Source organism: Vicugna pacos, chromosome 11, assembly GCF_048564905.1.
Source record: "Vicugna pacos chromosome 11, VicPac4, whole genome shotgun sequence".
In the NCBI taxonomy this organism is placed as follows: Eukaryota; Metazoa; Chordata; class Mammalia; order Artiodactyla; family Camelidae; genus Vicugna; species Vicugna pacos.
This window is the reverse complement of record NC_132997.1, coordinates 49199731-49219153: the sequence shown is the minus strand read 5'-3', so window position 1 is coordinate 49219153 and position 19423 is coordinate 49199731. Positions and strand designations below refer to the sequence as shown.

The 19423-nt window shown below is 36.3% G+C and overlaps 1 protein-coding gene and 1 pseudogene across 19 annotated transcripts in view; one reads left to right on the top strand and one right to left on the bottom strand.

Moving 5' to 3' along the window:
* Positions 1 to 19423, bottom strand: part of USP54 (ubiquitin specific peptidase 54) — a 120253-nt gene that overhangs the window by 58952 nt on the left and 41878 nt on the right. The window contains exon 2 of one of the 19 annotated variants that reach the window (XM_072971301.1): positions 16681 to 16777. The exons of 17 other annotated variants lie outside the window; for them this stretch is intronic. The gene's annotated coding sequence lies outside the window, so the exon portion shown is untranslated. Of the gene's footprint in view, positions 1 to 9444; positions 9466 to 16680; positions 16778 to 19423 lie in introns of those variants that run through there. One more of the 19 variants, XM_072971307.1, reaches the window with a different exon arrangement.
* On the top strand, positions 16443 to 17215 carry LOC102541543 (small ribosomal subunit protein eS4, X isoform-like; annotated as a pseudogene).

Here is a 19423-nt window from a genome sequence, read left to right as displayed (position 1 = left end):
CCCTATTAAATATCATACTGGAGGTTCTAATATGTGCAATAAGGCAAGAAAAAGAAATTTTAAAAACATATAGATTGGAATGGAAGAAATAAAACTGTCTTTATTCATAGACAACATAGTATGCTACATTTTAAAAATCCCAAGAAATCTATCCCTAAAAACCTCTAAGAACCAATAAGTAAAGTCACTAAGGCCACAGAACACAAAGTCAATATTTTTTAAAAAATCATTTGTGTTTCCATATACTAGCAATGGACACTGGAAATTGAAATTCTTTTAAAGTATTACTTACAATAATACTACAAAATATAAAATACTTAGGTATAAATGTAACAAAATATATATATAGGACCTGTATCCTGAAAACTACAAAACAGTGGTGAAAAAAAAATCAAAGACCACCTAAGTAAGTCAATAGGCATGCCAGGTTGTAAATTGGAAATCTCAGTTTCAAGATATTAATCCACTCCAAACTAGTCCACAGATTCAATGCAATTTCTAATCAAAAATCCCAGCAGGATTTCTTTTTGCAGAAATTGATTCCAAATTTTAGCTGATTCTAAAAGTTATATGGAAAGACAAAGGAATTATAACAGCCAAAATAATTTGAAACAGAAGAAAAATATTAGAAGACTCAGTAGCCAACACCATATGGTATTGGTAAAAAGACAGATTAATGGAACAAAACAGAGAGCCCAGAAACAGGCCTACACATACACTGTCAACTGATTTTTAATAAAAGTGCAAAGGCAACTCAAGGGAGAAAGGACAGTCTTTTCAACAAATGATGTTCAATCAACTGGATACACATATTAAAAAAAAACTGAACCTTGACCCATAGCTTACATCTTACACATACACACAAAAACACCTCAAAACGGATCATATTTCTAAGTGGAAAATCTAAACCTATAATAACTCTAGAAGACAGAAGAAAATTTTGTGACTTTTGGTTAAGCAGAAATTCCTTAGATACAACAAAATACAATCCATAAAAAAGAATTATAGAACTGGACTTCATCGTAATTAAGAACTTCTATGCTTCAAAAGTCATTGTTAAGAGAATGAAAAGACAATTCAAAGATCAAAGAAAATATTTTCAAATCACATAATGGATAAATGACTTGTATCTAAAATATATATATAGAATCTTCTAAACTTAAGAAAAATTATCCAATTTTCTTAAATGGGCAAAAAATTTGAACAAGACACTTCACTAAAGAAGATACACAGATGACAAATAACTATATAAAAAAGTATTCAATATTATTAGTCTTTAGGGAAATGGAATTAAAACCATACTACACATCTATTAAAATAGCTAAAAAAAAACCCCAAAATTATTTAAAACCTGACAACAACAAATGCTAATGAGGAAGAATCAGAGCCACTGGAACTCTCCTAAATTGCCGACAGAAATGCAAAATGACACAATTGGCAATTTCATATAATTGTAAATATACTTTAACCACATGACCTAGCAATCCCATTCCTAGGTATTTTACCCAAAAGAAATGAAAGTTTATGCCATATAAAAATTGGTACACAAGTGTTTACAGCAGCTTTACACATAATCACCAAAAACTGGAAATAACCCAGATATTCTTCAACTAGTAAATGGTATATCCATACAATAAACTTAACAATAAAAAGGAATGAATGTTGATAAATACAAAAATATGGATGAATCTCAAATGTATTATGCAAAATTGAAGAAGTCAGATCCAAAAGGGTATATACTATATGATTTCACTTTCATGACATTTTGGAAAAGTCAAAATAGACCAGTGGTTGCCAGGAGTTGTGGGTGAGGGTACAGATTGATTACAAAGGGGCAGTAGCAGGGTGATGGAACCGTTATATATCTTGATTATGGTGGTAGTTACACTAGTTCTATGCATTTAGCAAAACTCAGAACTCTATACCACAAAGATTTTGGTATTTTAATGTAAATCTTGATAGTTTTATGTAGATGACCAAAGATTCCAAAAACTGTTTTTAAAAGCATATTCTAAACTGATTAATTAAAAAAACAAAAAAAACTTTCTCAGGTTCCTCCTGCAGAATATGTTCAAACTTCTTGCCTGATTCTTAATAATACAATCTGACCTTAATTTTTATTTTACATTTATCTTTTTATTTTACTACGTAAAACTTCTTCCCAAACAAAAAGTTTTCCCATTTCTGTGATCTTACTAATTCTGTTTTAACTACTTGGGATACTCATTATTCTTCTTTCCCTCTTATTAAACTAGCCTCTTTGTAAAAAACTTTGTAAAACGTTCTTTGACCACCCCAAGCCTAAAGGGATTTCTCCTATTTCTGAATTCCTATATAAATTTTCTATAATTTTAAGAGAAATTAACGTTTCTATCAGACCAGTGTTTCTAGGGTCCTTCCCCCTTCCATGTTCCCCTCCTTCCCTAGAAGATAAGGGGTTTTATCCCACCCCATTTGAGAATGGAGAATGGATGGAGGTCAGAAGCCAGTTGTGTTATATCCAACCATCTGTCATTGCAGGAAACATTATCATAGGATTTTACTATAGTTTATTTTATTTGTCATATAATAAACCTTTCTATGTACAGCAAATTTCATGACACTAATGCAAATGATATAGTATCAAAGTATCTCCACCAAGATATTTATTAAGTAATAGGGAAAGACAATAACTTTACTGTAGAGAAACTGGGCAGAAAGCACCTTCACCAAGTGATCAGGTCAAAAACATCACCAGCAATAATACATACACATATTCACGACATCATGAATCCCATGGTAATAATGCACTGAGAAGGATACTGCATTATTTCTGTGATATTCTTGCCTAAATCACATAATCACAGTCCAATCATGAGAAAAAAAAATCAGACAAATCCAAATTGAGAGACATTTGACAAAATAACTAACGCCCTCTGAAAACATCAAAGTTACGAAAGACAAACAAAGACTGAGGAACTCTTACAGAATGCAGGAGACTAAGGAAGAAAAAAAATCTAAAATGCAATGTGAGATCCTAGATAGGATCTTCAGTGAGGAACAATGGTTCATAGACATAGAGAACAAACTATGGCTACCAGTGGGTAAAAGGGGGTGGGAAGGCATAAACTGGGAATTCGAAAATTGCACCTCTTGGGGAGTGATGGAAATGTTAGCTATCTTGATTGTGGCAATGGTTTCACTGATGTATACATCTATCAAAATTCATCAAGTTGTACATTTGAAATATGTGTAGTTTACTGTACAAGAATCACACCACAATAAAGGTGTTTTTTTTAAAAAAAAAAAAAGTATTCCCTTTAGGAATCAGAGTCTGGTGACAGACAGCAGACATCTGTAAGTTTGATTAAATTATGATATTGGGTTTTCCTTAAAAAAAAAAAAAAGGTGAACAAACTGGTGAAGTCAGAACTTAAAGCATTGAACCAAAGTTAGTTTCCCGCTTCTGATCCCGGTACTATGGTTATATAAGGTGATAATGTTAGAGGAAGCTGAATGAGGGATATACAAAAACTCTGTACTATTTTTGCAACTTTTCTGTAAGTCCAAAATTTGTTCAAAATAAAAAAAAAACTTTTTAATTGTACAAATAATTCATTGAAGGAGATGGAAGCTTGGGCCCAATAAGGAATAGAGACATTTGTAGGATTAACATCTATACTTATAAAAGGTAGGTGAACTAATAGTTTGTGATCCTGGGAACCTTAGAGTTCAATGAAGGTTTCATGTGAAATCTGAGTTTACCATGTTTAACGTTTCACAGTTAATGGGTTAAGTCTTATTAGTTCAGAAGGCTGTTTCTCAGAGCTTCATTTATCTAGAATTAACTACTAGAAAAGTTTTAAATCTATAAGTTTAAAGATAAGTAAATGTAAAAGAACAGGGGTTTTGGTAGGGTGATGAATTACTTTTTTCCTCTTTTCCCTGTTTTCTAAATTATCTATAATTTATAGATAAATTATAACTTATAATTCCCTTAAAGTAAAACTAAAATTGGGATTTAAACTCATTTTCCCTAAAAATAAAATGAAAAGACTCTGGACCAGAAGTAACCCACAATATCCTAACAATATAAAAGCCGTTTAATAATTGGTAATTATTTCCTATTTAGAAACAAGGGACTAGATGTGGATTTCTCTTTCCTTTCATTCTATTCTCATTGTTGCTGCTGCTAAGGTTTAGATCCTCCCATTCTGGACTATTACGCCACATTATTGACTCACCACCAGGCCTCCATTCCTATATATATGACTATCTGAGGACTCCTGAAATACTGTGCCACTGCCTTTTTTCAAAAATCTTCAAAGGCTTCCAGAAAAGGGTATTCTTCGGGCTAGAGAAAAATGGTATTTTTCTAATTCACAAAAGGGAAACTAATGGATGGATTTTTCACAAGTTTTTCTCCCGTAATTTTTCCTTGTCCACTTATTCTATTGCTAACAAGGCAAAAACATGAACAAAGAGTAAACCTAAAAAAAGCCAAAGCAGTCAATAGGACCTATTTTGACAGGTTTTTTTCTATTACTAACTCACATTCATGATTGTCATTTTTATATTTCCATATTCTGCTAGTGAAATTAATTACTAATTTGTAAGATTGAATTAAATATGTTCTGGCTCCCATACAAAGTCTGAGAATCATTAGACCTTACCACCATTTTCCAACTACATCTTCTGCTCACTCATTCATTAAATGACATTTCACTGAGCACCTATTAAGTGCCCCTCACTCATCCTCCACTCCAAGTAAACTGGACTCTTTTCTGTATAATGAATACTGTCTGTAGCCTTCTTCCTCAGTGCCTTGGCTTTAACATTGCCTCCATTTGGAATGTCTTTCCTCTCCACAACTTACCAAAAATCATAACTACTCTCCAAGGAACGGCTGCATCAAAAGCCTTCTCCGATCCTCTCCCTCTCTTATCTTTCCATTCTCTTCATTTCCTTCATCTTCCTCTGTGACATCAGTGCATGTGGGACTTTAATTACAGCATTCCCATCCTCTCCCATATTAAGGTTATTTGTATACATGGACTACATTATCTGTTTCTTAAGGGTATCTTTTTATTCCACACGAAGGTTGAGTATAATAGACATTGAATCGTTGAAACTTAAAGAGAAAACTTTACGTTCAAAGGAATAAGTACCTAGAACAACCAATTCCAACATTGTAATAAACTTCTCCTTAAATAAGAGTCCCCAAAATCTCCATATCTAGCCTGAAACATTACAGACAGCTTTTTCGAATGAACACTGTATCTATTGAATCAATATTTGCTTCTGATTCAAGCTTAAAAACAGGGAGATAAGCATCCACAACCATAAAAAATGCTAAGTTATTTGTTGCTTTATGGGCTGATTATCTCAGACTCCCTGGTGAATACAGTTACTCAACTCAAACAGTTTCCTGAGAACTGGACTTCAGCAGCTTCAAATTATTATGTCATGTACAAGAAAAACTATATGCTGACAAAGTAAGAAAGCTGTATTTTTCTCTTTTGTAAGAACTTAAAATTGTCATTTACAACAAATTTGTCTAAAATCAGTAGGAAAAAATAATTTAAACAAGAAGACATGTTTCACTTTGTTATAACTGACAAACGTTAAGAACTAAGAAATGACAGTTGCAAGCTACTTAGCCAATTCTTATAAAGATGCAGAGCTATACAGATAATTACTGACTTCTAGGGGAGGCAGCATGATAGTAGAAAGAACATAGTGGTTATAAGTGCAGCCTCTACAGGGCCCACCACATTACATAACCTCAGGAAACATCAAGCTCATAGTCGAGATCCAGGAGGTACCATTCCCAGAGAACACAATGTGAATTATACAACATAGGGACCTAGAGTTCACATGGTAAAACAGGTCTGGACTCCACCACCTAACAACTCTGTCATCTCCACCAACTTAATCAGTTACTTAAGTCTCAGGTAAAATGGGATCAGTCATCAGTAAAATGGGATTAATAAATAACATCTCCCTCACAGGATTGTTAAGAGGATTAAATGAAATAACATATATATGTATCATTAACCCAGTATCTGGTATTTAGTGAGGCATAAATGTTTTGATGATGATTATGATGAATAAAAATAAGATGAATCTGCATTCCAATCCTGCCCTATCACTTTCAGGTTATTTACTGTCTGTAATAAATGTGATTTATTGAGAGTATTCCAACAAAATTACAATATTTAGCGCCAGGTACAAAATAGGAGCTCCATAAATAGTAGCTACAATTATGATGACTGCATCCCCTATACCCATCCTCTCTCCTTCTCCCTTTCTCTCTTATACACACAAACACATACACTTACCATAAAAATCCTATGAGATTAAATTATAACTGACAGCACAAACCAAAAGCTTATCAAAATGAGGGAAAATGTATTCTAAAAATAATGCTTTCTTGATTATTATAGACTATACACTAGACTATTATAATAACTTCCAAACTATTCTTCCTCTTCTAATACTTTCTATAAAATACTGCCAAAAGCAATCTCTGATCAATCACTACCTTAGGAAACTTCGGTGACAAAACACTTATAGACAACACTCTTTGGCCTTAAAAGGCTTTCCACAATCTAAACACATGCACATTTTCAACTTCATCTATCATTGCTCCCCTTAAAACACAAAAAGATTTGTTCTGTGTTTATGCCCAGAATTTTACTCAATAAGGAATATGTATATTTTTTGAAGAAACTCTGCATGTATGTGGACCCACGTAGTTCAAACCCATGTTGCTCAAGGGTCTGTATTACCCTTCCCCCCGCATCCCGATCTTCCCAGTCCTACCTAATACTAGGAATCCACTCCACTCAGCAAACCTGCTTTTAGAAACCATTCTGCTGGGAACTTACAGTAACAAAGATACATATATAGATAGATATAGTCACAGCCTATTAGGAAGGAGTAGTCATTTATATTTAATTCATTTCCCAAAAGATTTTCTAAATACTGTTTCCCACCAATTGGGACTTAATCTCTTCCTCCCAGGAATTTAGTTAATCAGTAGTTAACCAATACATGAGTACTTTATTAGAATACAATGTAGAAAGTTACATTGCCTGACACACAGCAGATGCTCAATACTTGTTAAATGAAAGAGTAAATGAAGAACAAAGTTTTGTGAAGCGTGTTTTTCAACTTACAGATAACTCAGCTATAAGCATGAATGTTCATCTCCTTATTTCTTCCCTAAACCTACAGCCTAAATCATATCATACCTAAATCATACCTTCTGTTTCCCAGAGGTCTACAGAAGAAAGACACTCTACTTTATGGCCAGCACCAAACAGCAGGAGTTAAAGGAAAGAGAATCAATAGCAATTACAGTGGGCCCCAGGAAAGTAAAATGATAACTATGAGTTCCATGAAGTTGCCTTCAATTACCTAGAATCGGAGAATTTTTTTCCTGATTTTTTAAAACACTAAGGCTTTAATGCTTGATTGCAACGATGCACTATTTATGAGTCATTATAAACATACCACTATCCAAATTATTTCAGCACAAACAATAATGAAAGCATGATAGCTCTATCAACAAGAGGAAAATAGGAGGCGAAGCCACTGACTGCACTGGCTTGACTCATTTCTGCTGGAAGAACACTGGCACTGAATGGCACAAGCAACTCCACTGTGAGAAACCAAGCACATGACTGGGAAGGTGGCAGCAGATACCAAGAAAGAAGGGCATCTATAAAGAACCCCTCCTCCATGGGGGCAGGAGTGGAGGGATGGGCAGGGATCCACTGAAATCTACGCTAAAAGCCTTCGCAATACTCAAACAAAAACATGCTACCAGACTATGAGTTTTGAGCCAGTTCAAACTCTAGCTCTCCCACTGACAACTGAGAGACCTTCAGCAACTTACTTAGCCCTCCAGCTCTTTCACAGCTGTAAAATTTTATTATAATAATAGTAGCCACCACTTAGTAAACACCACCTCTGCCCTAGGCACCAGAAACATGGTATGCCCTTTAATTCTTACAACAAATCTACCAAGTAGAGATTATTTTCCTCATTTTGCAGAAAAGAAAACCCCATGTTCTTTCTACATATGCATGACTGTTTCCCAGAGGGATAATACTACCTACCTGACAAGGTTGCACTGGGAATCAGAAGTAAATGCAAAGCACTTACCATAGGAACTAACACTTGCCAGATAGTATGAGCTCAGGAATTCATTGTTAGACAAGTACACCTATCACTTGAATAAGTGATTCAATTGAGAAATGAAATCCCACGGACAAGTTTTCCCTCACATCATCTACCATAAAAATGATTTTTAATTTGCAGTACTTCTAGAGAATCCAAGGCTCGCAACTTTATAACTGCTTGAAATACCAGAGTATTATCTACTCGGTGTCAACACACACATACACTCACGTACTGATTCTTGGTTGAGAATCAAAATGTATAATCCAAGGAAATAGAAAGTCCATAATTAAAATGATATTTGACTTAATCTGAACACCAAATATTAAATATTTTACTTTGAAAAAGATAAATCTCACACCTCAAGGGAGAAGGTAATGATGAACAAATCTATCTAATTTACCAAAAATAATTCCCAGAAGCATCTGTTATCCTCAAGTACTCAGTAAACCATTTCCCAGAATTGACAATACATTGCCAAAATCTTACTAAATTTTGCCAACATTCTGTTGAGAGGAAAAAAGAATCATTCTGACTCTGAAAGTAAATGCTATTTTCTAGCTTAGCCACAAAACAAGAGTTTGTTTTCATTATTACTTTTGTCAGTATGTTAATACTGAAAATAAGTATAAAGAAATTACAAATAACCATCTATTTGAAGAAAACTTAAAATACTAAGCCTACAACTCTTGCCTTTAATTCTATGAACTCAAGAAAATTTATGAGAATTTTTTTAAACCAATAATAAAAATTACATTCCCAAAGCCCTAATAATTAAATCAGAGAGGAAGAACAGAAACAACAGTCAGCATTAAAGAAGTCTCCTGAAAGTTAAGACAGTCCTATAACTTAAATTTCAAAGTTTAAACTTTCGCTGTTAAAAATAACACTTCACAAAGACTGACCAGTTCCCAATATCCCTGCATCCACCCAGTTTTACCATAAGCACGGTACTTACCAGACAGTACACTCAACTGCCAGCAAAAGGCCTCCAGCAATCACAAGGGCATTTGTGGGACAAATGATACAGGAATGGGGAGGGGCAAGGGAAGAGCTAGAGTTCTGGGGAGGGAAGGGTACGGAGGGAGGAGACAACTGCAGCTAGCAACAATGGGAAACTGTGAATCTAAACCACAAAGGCTTCCCGCAGAACAGGCTAACAGGGAAAGGGCAATTCTTTTTATCACCTACCAGGAACTCAGCACTGACGATTTCTGATAAAACTAAAAAGATGGAGCCTCCAAGTAAATACAAACAAAGTAAACTTAAGGCACTAACCAAAAGTATCTTGAAAGGATATGTCACAAGCTTCACAGAGGCTTAAGAAAAACATTTAGGAGTCTGTTTCCTCCAGGGGCATTCCTGATGACAAAGGTCAGCAGGACAACAATAAGGCTTACAGGGTGGCAGCTGCTTCCAATGGAGGGCCAGCACTAAAAACCAGTCCTTTGCACTACAGTCAAAAGGAGCACTAGAAGAAGACACTTTAGAGAATAACCAAAACAACGTCATTGTTTGAATCCTTAATTCACAATTCCAAGACTGTCTAGACTTAAATTAAATTATTTTAATAGGCAAAACTTCCAACTGTCCTAAACAAGATAAACTTTTAAAGAAAATTACTGTATAAACTGAGCTGTTGGATTCAAAAATCAATTTTTAAAAGCTTGGGATCTCAAAGGTTCCCAGCCTGAAAGGCGAGGACAGTGAAAGATCTCCACCCCTCTCTTAGGGAAAAGGCCAAGTTATGTCAGTAAGAACAAACAGCAGGCAGATCCTGCCCCCAAACATGTGATCAGTCCACCCAGAACCTACATTTGCAGGCAGGGCACAAAGGCCTCAGAGGACCAACACACACCCTTCTATGTATTACTTCCAGTTATAAAACAGATTTATTGAAAGGAGTTGTTTTCTAAGCATCCTAGTGAAAAAATTCATCAGTAGAATCCCTGCCAAATAGGAAGATCTGTTGTATTTCTATAGGTTGAGAGAAAATATGTTGATTTTTTAAAAAGATTTAATTAAGATTTATTGGTAAAATTAAAGAAATGCAGACACTGCCCAAAACTAATTAAGCTCTTAAATTTTAACAATGTACTAGTCTAAATTAGTCCTTTTGCAACAAGGGAAGTGTCCAAATTAAAAAAAAAAAATACTATTGCTTTTTTTTTGTTAACCATTAGCATTCTAACTGCGGTCTCCCACCACTTGGTGGGGGATCGGGGTGTTAGTGACATATCAAAATGTGAAATATAGGATTTCTACGATTAGTGCTAAATACAAAAAAAGAATGTACAAAAATTAAGGTCAAGCTCTCCAACCAAGTCCTCAGGAGATGGTTATATAGACATTGTGGAACTAATCAAATAAAACTAGAGTAATGGGGCAGAGTTACAGAGCTTCAATCCTGGTTACAATGCAACTACATAACTTGACTTTTCATACTTGCCATACCTATTCTCTGGCGACACGTGTATATCACTCTCCCTCTTGACCTAGCAATCATGTCTATGAAAACACTCCTACAAGGAATTTTGGCACTCATGTAGCACACACCTGTAGGTACTCAATTTATTTTTAGTTGAGAAGCCCAGTGGTTGACACAGGGTTCTCTCTTTATATGAGATAGAATCTTCTGTGCAGTCTTGAAAAGGAAATAAGAAATGTCCAAAAACAACTTAAAACAAGGGAGACTGTGAATATGTAGGAGAGTTTTGCATGAAGTGTTTTCTAAGGGGCTTCAAAAGAGATTATAGTCCATGAAGGTGAGTTTTCCCCATAGATCACCTCCCACTTGAATTCTTTCCTGCGCAAAGCCAAGGACCTACACTTGGCGGGGCACATCCCAGGGGCTCAACCAAGACCTGAGACTTGGCCCTTCTCACGTCCCACATCTGTTTTCCTGCATCATGAGGACAGTTAGTTTATATGGGGCCAGGTAATTTTACATGCTAACAAGTGGGAGGATTATTCGACCTATTTTGGGGAAGCGGTGGGGATTTCCAGGAATTGGGTCCCCCCAGCCACTTTTTGGCTTTTTATGGTCGGTCTGTCATGGTGCCTGAGGGTTTGTCACTTAACGATGCTAACATATTACAATAAGCCTATAACGAGGCTCAAGGTCTCCTGGAAGTCAAATTTTCAGCCATCTTGGTCTGAGATGGTTCTAATCAGTTTATGTCCTATCCTCAATTGCTGTGTCAGTCTTTTAATGGTTGTGCCCTGCCCTCTTCCCTCCTGTCTTACATGGTTTTGATACCGAGTAGGATCCTGCATGCCACCACCCCCAAGTCCCTGCCTCTTGCTCAGAGAAAAGCTGAAGTCACCCAGGCCTTCCTGAGTCATAAAAGAGTAGGCTTAAGCATTTGATGATTAGGACAAGCTTGTATAATAGGTCTGCATGCAATGAGGGATGGTGGCAACTCTGATCACCTATCTCAATCATTAACTGAGATTACTTTCCCATTTCCCTTTAAAATGCTCATGGTTGAGCAGAACCTTTGGAGATGGTTTTTGGGGGACACATTCCAGCAGATTGCCACCATACTGATTAAAAGCAACTTTCCTTCTTGTTACCAAGTGTCACCCCCAGAATCATACAGCTGCCCCTCCCTTGAACAGAAACAAGTTACTCTTACCTAAGTCTCAGGAGGAGGCCACAAAGAGAAGAAACAGGAATAGGCTAGAATCAATTAGGCCCAAGACAGCAGAGGATTTGACTTCCAGTGGACCTTGAGCCTCATTATACCTTCATTGTAATGTATTTGCCCATTAAATGAAACACCCATCAGCATCATGACAGATGAAAATTGCCATGACAACAACCAGAAAAGTCCATACAGGGACAATAAAAAGATGATTGGCTCCAGCACACCTGGAAGGAGGATATGATGGCAGAAGCTTCCAATAAAAAAGTCCACATGGCCCAACCCAGAGCTGGAACTGTCTGTACCTGCCATCTTGGCTGACGGCTCCCCACTCAAGCACTTTCTTTCCTTCTTCCTCTTTGAGCAATAAAGCAGCTTTTCACTGTGTCCCTCTGCCTCTGCTTTGAATTCTTTCATAGCCGGTGGCAAGAACCCACACCTCTGGTGGGCTTGTCAATATGGGATCTCTCAATCTGCTAACAGTTTTAAATGTCATTTTTAAATGTCCAGGAATCCTAAAGTTGGATGACACTGGTTACAACAGTGAAACTGAGCAGAACCCTACAGGCCCTTCCTTGGTCTAAAATTCCCTCTGTGTCCTCTATCAAAAAAAAGAAAAAAAAAGAAAAAAAGGCTTTAGTCTCCTAGGCCTTCTCAAGCATTCCAAAGAGCAGACTCAAGCACTTAATAATTAGGACAGTCACAGGACTCCTGGTTCCTCTTAAAAGGATACAGATAACAATCTGATACATATCTTTGAGCTGTTCTGCAGAAACTGACTCCCCACAACCCAGGTAGAGGATAGTGACTACATTCTGATCACAAGCACTAGACCCCAGGCTGGCTGGAACAAGGTTGATGACTGACATTCCTAAAACATCACTCTGTTACCTCACCATCAACCAATCAGAATAATGTCCACAAACAGATCAGGCACCCTGCAACGCTCATCCATAATGTTGCCTTTAAAAACTCCTTCCCTGAAAGCTATTGGGGAGTTCAGGTCTTTTGAGCATGAGCTGTCTGTTCTCCTTACTTACCACCCTGAAATAACCACTGTACTTTCCTTCAACATAGCCCACTGTCAGTAGGTTGCCTTTGCTGTGCTTCAGGCAAGAGGACCCAAGTTCAGTTCAATAACAATAGTACTTTGTAAAATTGTGTTTCAACAAAACCTGTCACATTTTTTCAAGTACTTTGCAAGGACTATTACACCATAGTAACTCACCTTTGACAATAATAGATAAAGACCTCTGAAAAAACATAAAATTACTAGCAAGGAGAAATTACTTCTAAGACTTAAATAAACAAAAGAAATCCTTGTGGGGTTGGGAGGTGACAGTAGAGAGTGATATGGAAGAACACTGGCTTAAAAGTTACACTGGGTCAGATTCCACAACCTTTCATTATTGGTCTCTACCAGCAAGAGGGGTAGGATACAGCAGAATGTTCAATTTAATTAAAAAAAATTGCTCCTCTTAAAGCCGTAAAAGAGAAACAGAATTTCTGTAAGAAAAGCCAAGGTGACTTCCTCCTGGAGTAACCCCAAAGCAAAATCATTTTTTGGTTTTAATTTCTGAGATGCTAATGATAACGCTGATGTTGGTGATAAAGGCAGGATTTGAGAGGCTCCAAAGTAGAAGCCAAATTAGAAAATAAAAGCCTCTTGATTTTAGCAGTCTAGAGGATAGTGAGGAAATGTGGGATCTTTTAAATAAACTATGGATGACTGAGGTGGGGAGGTGCAGGGTAGAGACTGCTTTATATCAAGTGGAAGCCCATAGAACAGTAGCATTTGATCCCTGGGCTATATGCCCACATGGGGGGAAAACAAAAATGCTTAATTCAGAGCTGTTAACCTGGAATTTTGGAAAATGAAACTAGAATATGGTCTTGATTTTAGTTAACAAGGAACCTGAGAGAAAATATTCTAGCCTTTAACCCTAGATTATAAAGAATATACTGGAAAGTCTATGAAAAACAATAAAAACTATATAGCTAATTTGCACCTACTTTTTATTCTGAGATTTATTCATTGTTGGTTAACAGTGTATGTACCTTAAATAGCTGACTATTTTACTCAGGTACACATTACTGAGAAGAAATATATTGCAGAAAAGGAAGAGAGAAGGGAAAAACAAAAATAAAAAAACTGTAATCTTAAGGACATACTTTGGAGTAACTCTAGCTGTTAACCACAAACCTAAGCAACAAAACCATCCAAAAACACTTCTGCGTATTTCTCACACAAATGGACTCTGAAGAAAGGAGAAAGGCAATCAGGGGCTACTTATTTAGGTTTCTAATGTTATAATTATCATTTAAAGTCATATATTCAAAAATACCTTGAATCATCCTAAAAATTATTTTAAATAGCACTATGTCATTATGAACATAGCCAACATATCTCTAGAACAAAGGTCTAAAATTTCTTCTAATAGACTGAAAGCTCCTAAACAGGAGAAAGGATATGAAATACCTCTCAAGTGTACCACAGAACCCCCTAAATGCTAGTCTCACAGAAAGTGGTTAAAAATTAATCTCTCCACATCTCATGGCCACCTCTCTCTCTCCCTCATCTTTGGAGATGGCCTGTACTCTGTCTATGGAATGTGTACCTACTTTTACTTTAACCTGAGCACCCAACCACCACACCTCATGGCCTTTCTCTTGTCTTTTGAAACAGCCTACACTCTATACAGTATTTATCTCTCTAAACAAATCTACCTTGACTCAAAAAAAAAAAAAAACTCTCATTCTTACACCTTAAACCTACAATTTTAAGGCACAATCAAGGAAGAAGAGAAACATGACTAAGGAGGAAAAAAAAAAAAGAAGAAAATGATGAAGGGGAAAATCTGACCAAATAGAGTACCAGTAAAAATTATATTGCTAGCCTATTCCTAATCTATAGACTTCAGAACACATTAAATTCAGACAGAGCCTGTCCAAGAGATTTCATCAGACTTCTCAGAGTTTAAATAGCGAAAAGGAGCAAGTTTTAAGCTAAGAGTACATGCATATTCATGAAAGGGCTTAGGCCATCTACAGAGTCTAAGTTTTAATTGATTAAAGTCATGAGGATCAGGAAAGGTCAACATCATCATCATCCCTTGGGTTCCAATTGATCTGGTCGTTGAGTGCTTCAGGCTAATCTTTGAAACAGAATTGAGAGGCTTCATAATTGATACATTATCTTTGCTCTTGTTACTTCTTCTGTCTGATAACAGACATTTACTTCTGCATTATTCTGTCCTCTTAAGATCATGAATTACTAAGACCTGTTCAAGGACAAGCATCATGGCCAGGCTTAGATCACAAAATGATTTAGCCATGCCTGGTTCTCTTTCTCTGGGTAGGCGATCTCTATCCTATCTGCTTATAAGGCAACCAGATATCCATGTGCAAGAGAAATGAAGGTGGACTCTTATCTCACACCATGTGCAAAATTTCACTCACAATGGATCAAATATCTAAATAAATAAGCTAAAACTATAAAACTTTTAGAAGAACGTATAAGCATACAACTTCATGACCTTGACCTAGGAAAAATCCTCTTAGACATGACACAAGCAGCAAAAGCAAAAACAGATAAACTTAAATTTAAAAAAATTGAAACTTTTATGCTTCAATGGATACCATCAAGAAAGTAATAAGATAACCCAAAGAATGGGAGAAAATATTTGCATATTACATTATCTGATGAGTTGTGGATCTAGAATATATAAAGAACACTTACAACTGCATAATAAAAACAATACAATTTAAAATGGGTATTTTTTTGTTAAACCCCAATTAAAAAAGGATCTAGATATTTCTCCAAAGAAGATATACAAACGGATAATATGCACATGAAAAGCTGCTAAACAATGTATAGTAGGGAAAGAGGCAGGAGGAGTGACTTTACAGTGAAGAAACCTGACAACCAGGGCCTCAGGCAAGTGATCAAGGTCAATATCAACAATGATAAGTCATGTTGATAACATTTACCTTTAATTAGATGTGATGAGAATGACACTGTATATCTGGATCTTCCACCCAAAAAATCCATAAGGCCAGCCTAATCATGAGAAAATATCAGACAAATCCCAATAGAGGGGCATCCTACAAAACACTCCTCCAGACTGTCAAAGTCATCAAAAGTAAACTTGTTACAACCAAGGGAAGCCTAAGGTGATGTGACAAGGAATTAAGTGGAATTTTAGATGAGAATTTGGAATAGAAAAAAGACATTAGGTAAAAACTGAAGAAATCCGAATAAACTATGGACCTTAGTTTATTATAATGTTTCAATATTGGTCCATTAATTGCAACAAATATACCATACTACTGCAAGATGTTAATAATAGGGGAAACTGGGGGGGGGGGAGGGGAAGGGAGACACCATATAAGAACTCTACTATCAGCTCAATTTTTCTATAAATCTGAAACTATTCTAAAAAATAAAGTTTGTCAATAATAATAATAGTAATTTAAAAAACAAACACAGGTTAAACAATGAAAAGAAAATCAAAACCACAAGGAGATACCTCTTGACACCCATTGAGATGGGTATAATAAAAAATAGATAATTATAAGTGTTGACAAGAATGTACAGAGTCTCTTTTTGTACCTAGTACAACAATAGGTTGAGGTCCTAAGGAGCACCTGAAGCACGTAGCAGCTCCAAAGCACCGATGCTGGATAAACTGACCAGTGTGTTTGCTCCTCATCCATCTACTGGTCCCAAAAAGCTGAGGGAATGTCTCCCCTTCATCGTTTCTTCATCAAGGAACAGACTGTATGCCCTAACAGGTGATGAAGTAAAAAAGATCCACATACAGTGTATCATTAAGGTTGATCGCAAGGTCCACACTTATAAACCTACCTTGGTTTAATGGATGTCATCAGCATTCACAAGAATAGAGAGAATTTCCATCTGATCTGTGATACCAAGGGTCACTTAGCTGTACATCATATTACACCTGAGGAGGCCAAGCACAAGTTGTGCAAAGTGAGAAAGATATTTGTGAGCACAAAAGGAATCGCTCATCTTATGAACCATGATGTTCGCACCATCCACTATGCTCATCAAGGTTAATAACACCATTCAGATTGATTTGGAGACTAGCAAGATCACTGATTTCATCCAGTTTGACACTGGTAACCTGCACATGGTGACTGGAGGTGCTAAACTGGGGAGGATTGATGTGATCCCCAATAAAGAGGGACGTCCCAGTTCTTTTGATGTAGTTCATGTGAAAGATGCCAATGGCAAAAGCTTTGCCACCCAGCTCTCCAACATTTTCCTTACTGGCAAAGGCAACAAACCATGGATCTCTCCTCCCCGTGGAAAGGATATCCAACTTACCATTGCTGAGGAGAGAGACAAGAGACTGGCAGCCAAACATAGCTGTAGATAAAATGATCCCTAGGCGACATGATTGAAAAAGTCTTTGTACTTAAAGATAATATTGAATTAAAAAAAAAAAAGAATGTAGAGAAATCTGAATCTTCCTACACCGCTGGGTAGAAATGTAAAATGGTGCAGCACTTTAGAAAACAGTCTGGCAGATACTCAAAAGATTAAACATAGAGTTACCATAAGATGCAGCAATTCTATTCCTAGAGATAGATAGATCTCCAAGAGAAATTAAAATATATGTACACTCAAAAACCTGTAAATGAATGTTCATAGCAGCATTGTCCATAATAGCCAAAAAGCAGAAACAACCCAAATGTACATCAACTGATGAATGTATAAATAAAATGTGATATATTCATACTATAGAATAGTATTCAGCCATCATAAGAACGAAGTACTAATACATGATACATGTATAAACCTTGAAAACATTATGGTAAGTGAAAAGGCCAGTCACACAGACCAACTATTGTAGGATTACAATTACATGAAGTATCCAGAATAGGTATATTACAGAGATAAGAAAGCAGATTAGGGCAGAGAGGAGGTGTGAAGGAAATGGAAAGTGACTACTAACAGGTATGCCATTTCTTTTGGAGGTGATAGAATGTTCTAAAATTAATTGTGGTGGTTTGTTTAATTCTGTAAAGATATTAAAAATTACCAAATTGTATACTTTAAACAGGTCATGTTTGGTATGTGAATTGTATCTCAATAAAGCTGTTATTTTAAAAAAAACAGTTTTCCTCTTTGCAAAACAAGGACATTCTTTGTTTCATGTCTGTGATTTAAATTAGGTCCACATAAAAACAGCAGCTTATACATAAGTGTATATGCATACATGCATATATTTATTTGCCCCTCTATCAGCTGAAAATGCCTAGAATCAATGACACCCCAGTTACAATAAGCACACCTAGACCTGATATTTTAGTTTTGAATACCTTTCTCTATAAAAGAATTCAAGGTTCCTTGGAGAAATGGCTCATTCTAGGTCTGGAATAGGAAATATATGAGATGATCCTGGAGCATATTATAATGTCATAAAGTAAAGAAATGCTAAAAACAAAACAAAACAAAAGTCCTAAATTGATAGAGGTATATCAAAGGGACACAGGAGACAACCAAAGGAGTTCCCAATGGCCAAGTCTGAAATAATTCGGAAAAAAAAAAAGTAACATTGGGTTATAACCTAAGTATAAAATAAATAACTACGAGTCCATACTGATAAAAAAGAAATGTACTCCAAGGAGTACAATATGGAGGTGTGACCAAGATTTTGAAGCAGGAAGACCCTGAGCTCACCTCCTCCCATGGGCACATCAAAATTACAACTATTCAGAGCAACTTTCTATGAGAATGACTTGAAGACTAGCAGAAAAGATTTTCCACAACTAAAAGTATAAATGAGGAATAACAACAGATGGGTAGAAGAGGCAGAGGACAGCAGAGTGAAGACCCACACCCCCCAGGTGGGTGACACACAAACGGGAGGATACTCACAATTGCAGAGGTTCTCCCCAAGGAGTGAGGGGTCTGAGCCCCGTATTGGGCTCCTCAGTCTGGGAGTCCTGCGCTAGGAAGATGAGTCCCCAGAACACCTGGCTTTGAAGGCTAGAGGAGTTTGCAAAGGAAAAAGCCAGAGGGCTGTAGAAAACAAAGTCTCTGCTCTTAAAGAGCATGGGAAAAATCTCAGCTAAGCAACGATGGCTCAATAACTGCAAATCAATCAGTGTGATAAAACATTAACAACTTACAGAATAAAAATCACATGATCACCTCAATAGATATAGAAAAAGCTTCTGACAAAATTCAGCATCACTTAGTGGGGGAGGGTATAGCTCTGTGGTAGATGTGCATGCACAAGGCCCTGGGTTCAATTCCCAGTGCCTCAATTAAAAATAAATAAATAAACCTAATTGCCTTCCCCATTAAAAAAAACAGCAAAAAAAAAAAAAAAGCAAAATTCTACAACAATTAATGATTAAAAACTCTTTAAAAAATGGGTACAGAGACAACACAGCTTGACACAAGAAAGGCCATATATAACAAACATACAGTCAACAACATACTCAAAGGTGAAAAGCTGAAAACATTTCCTCTAAGATCAGGAACAAGACAAGTATGCCCATTCTCACCACTTTTATTCAATACAGTATTAGAAGTCATAACCACAGCAATAGACAAGAAAAAGAAATAAAAAGGC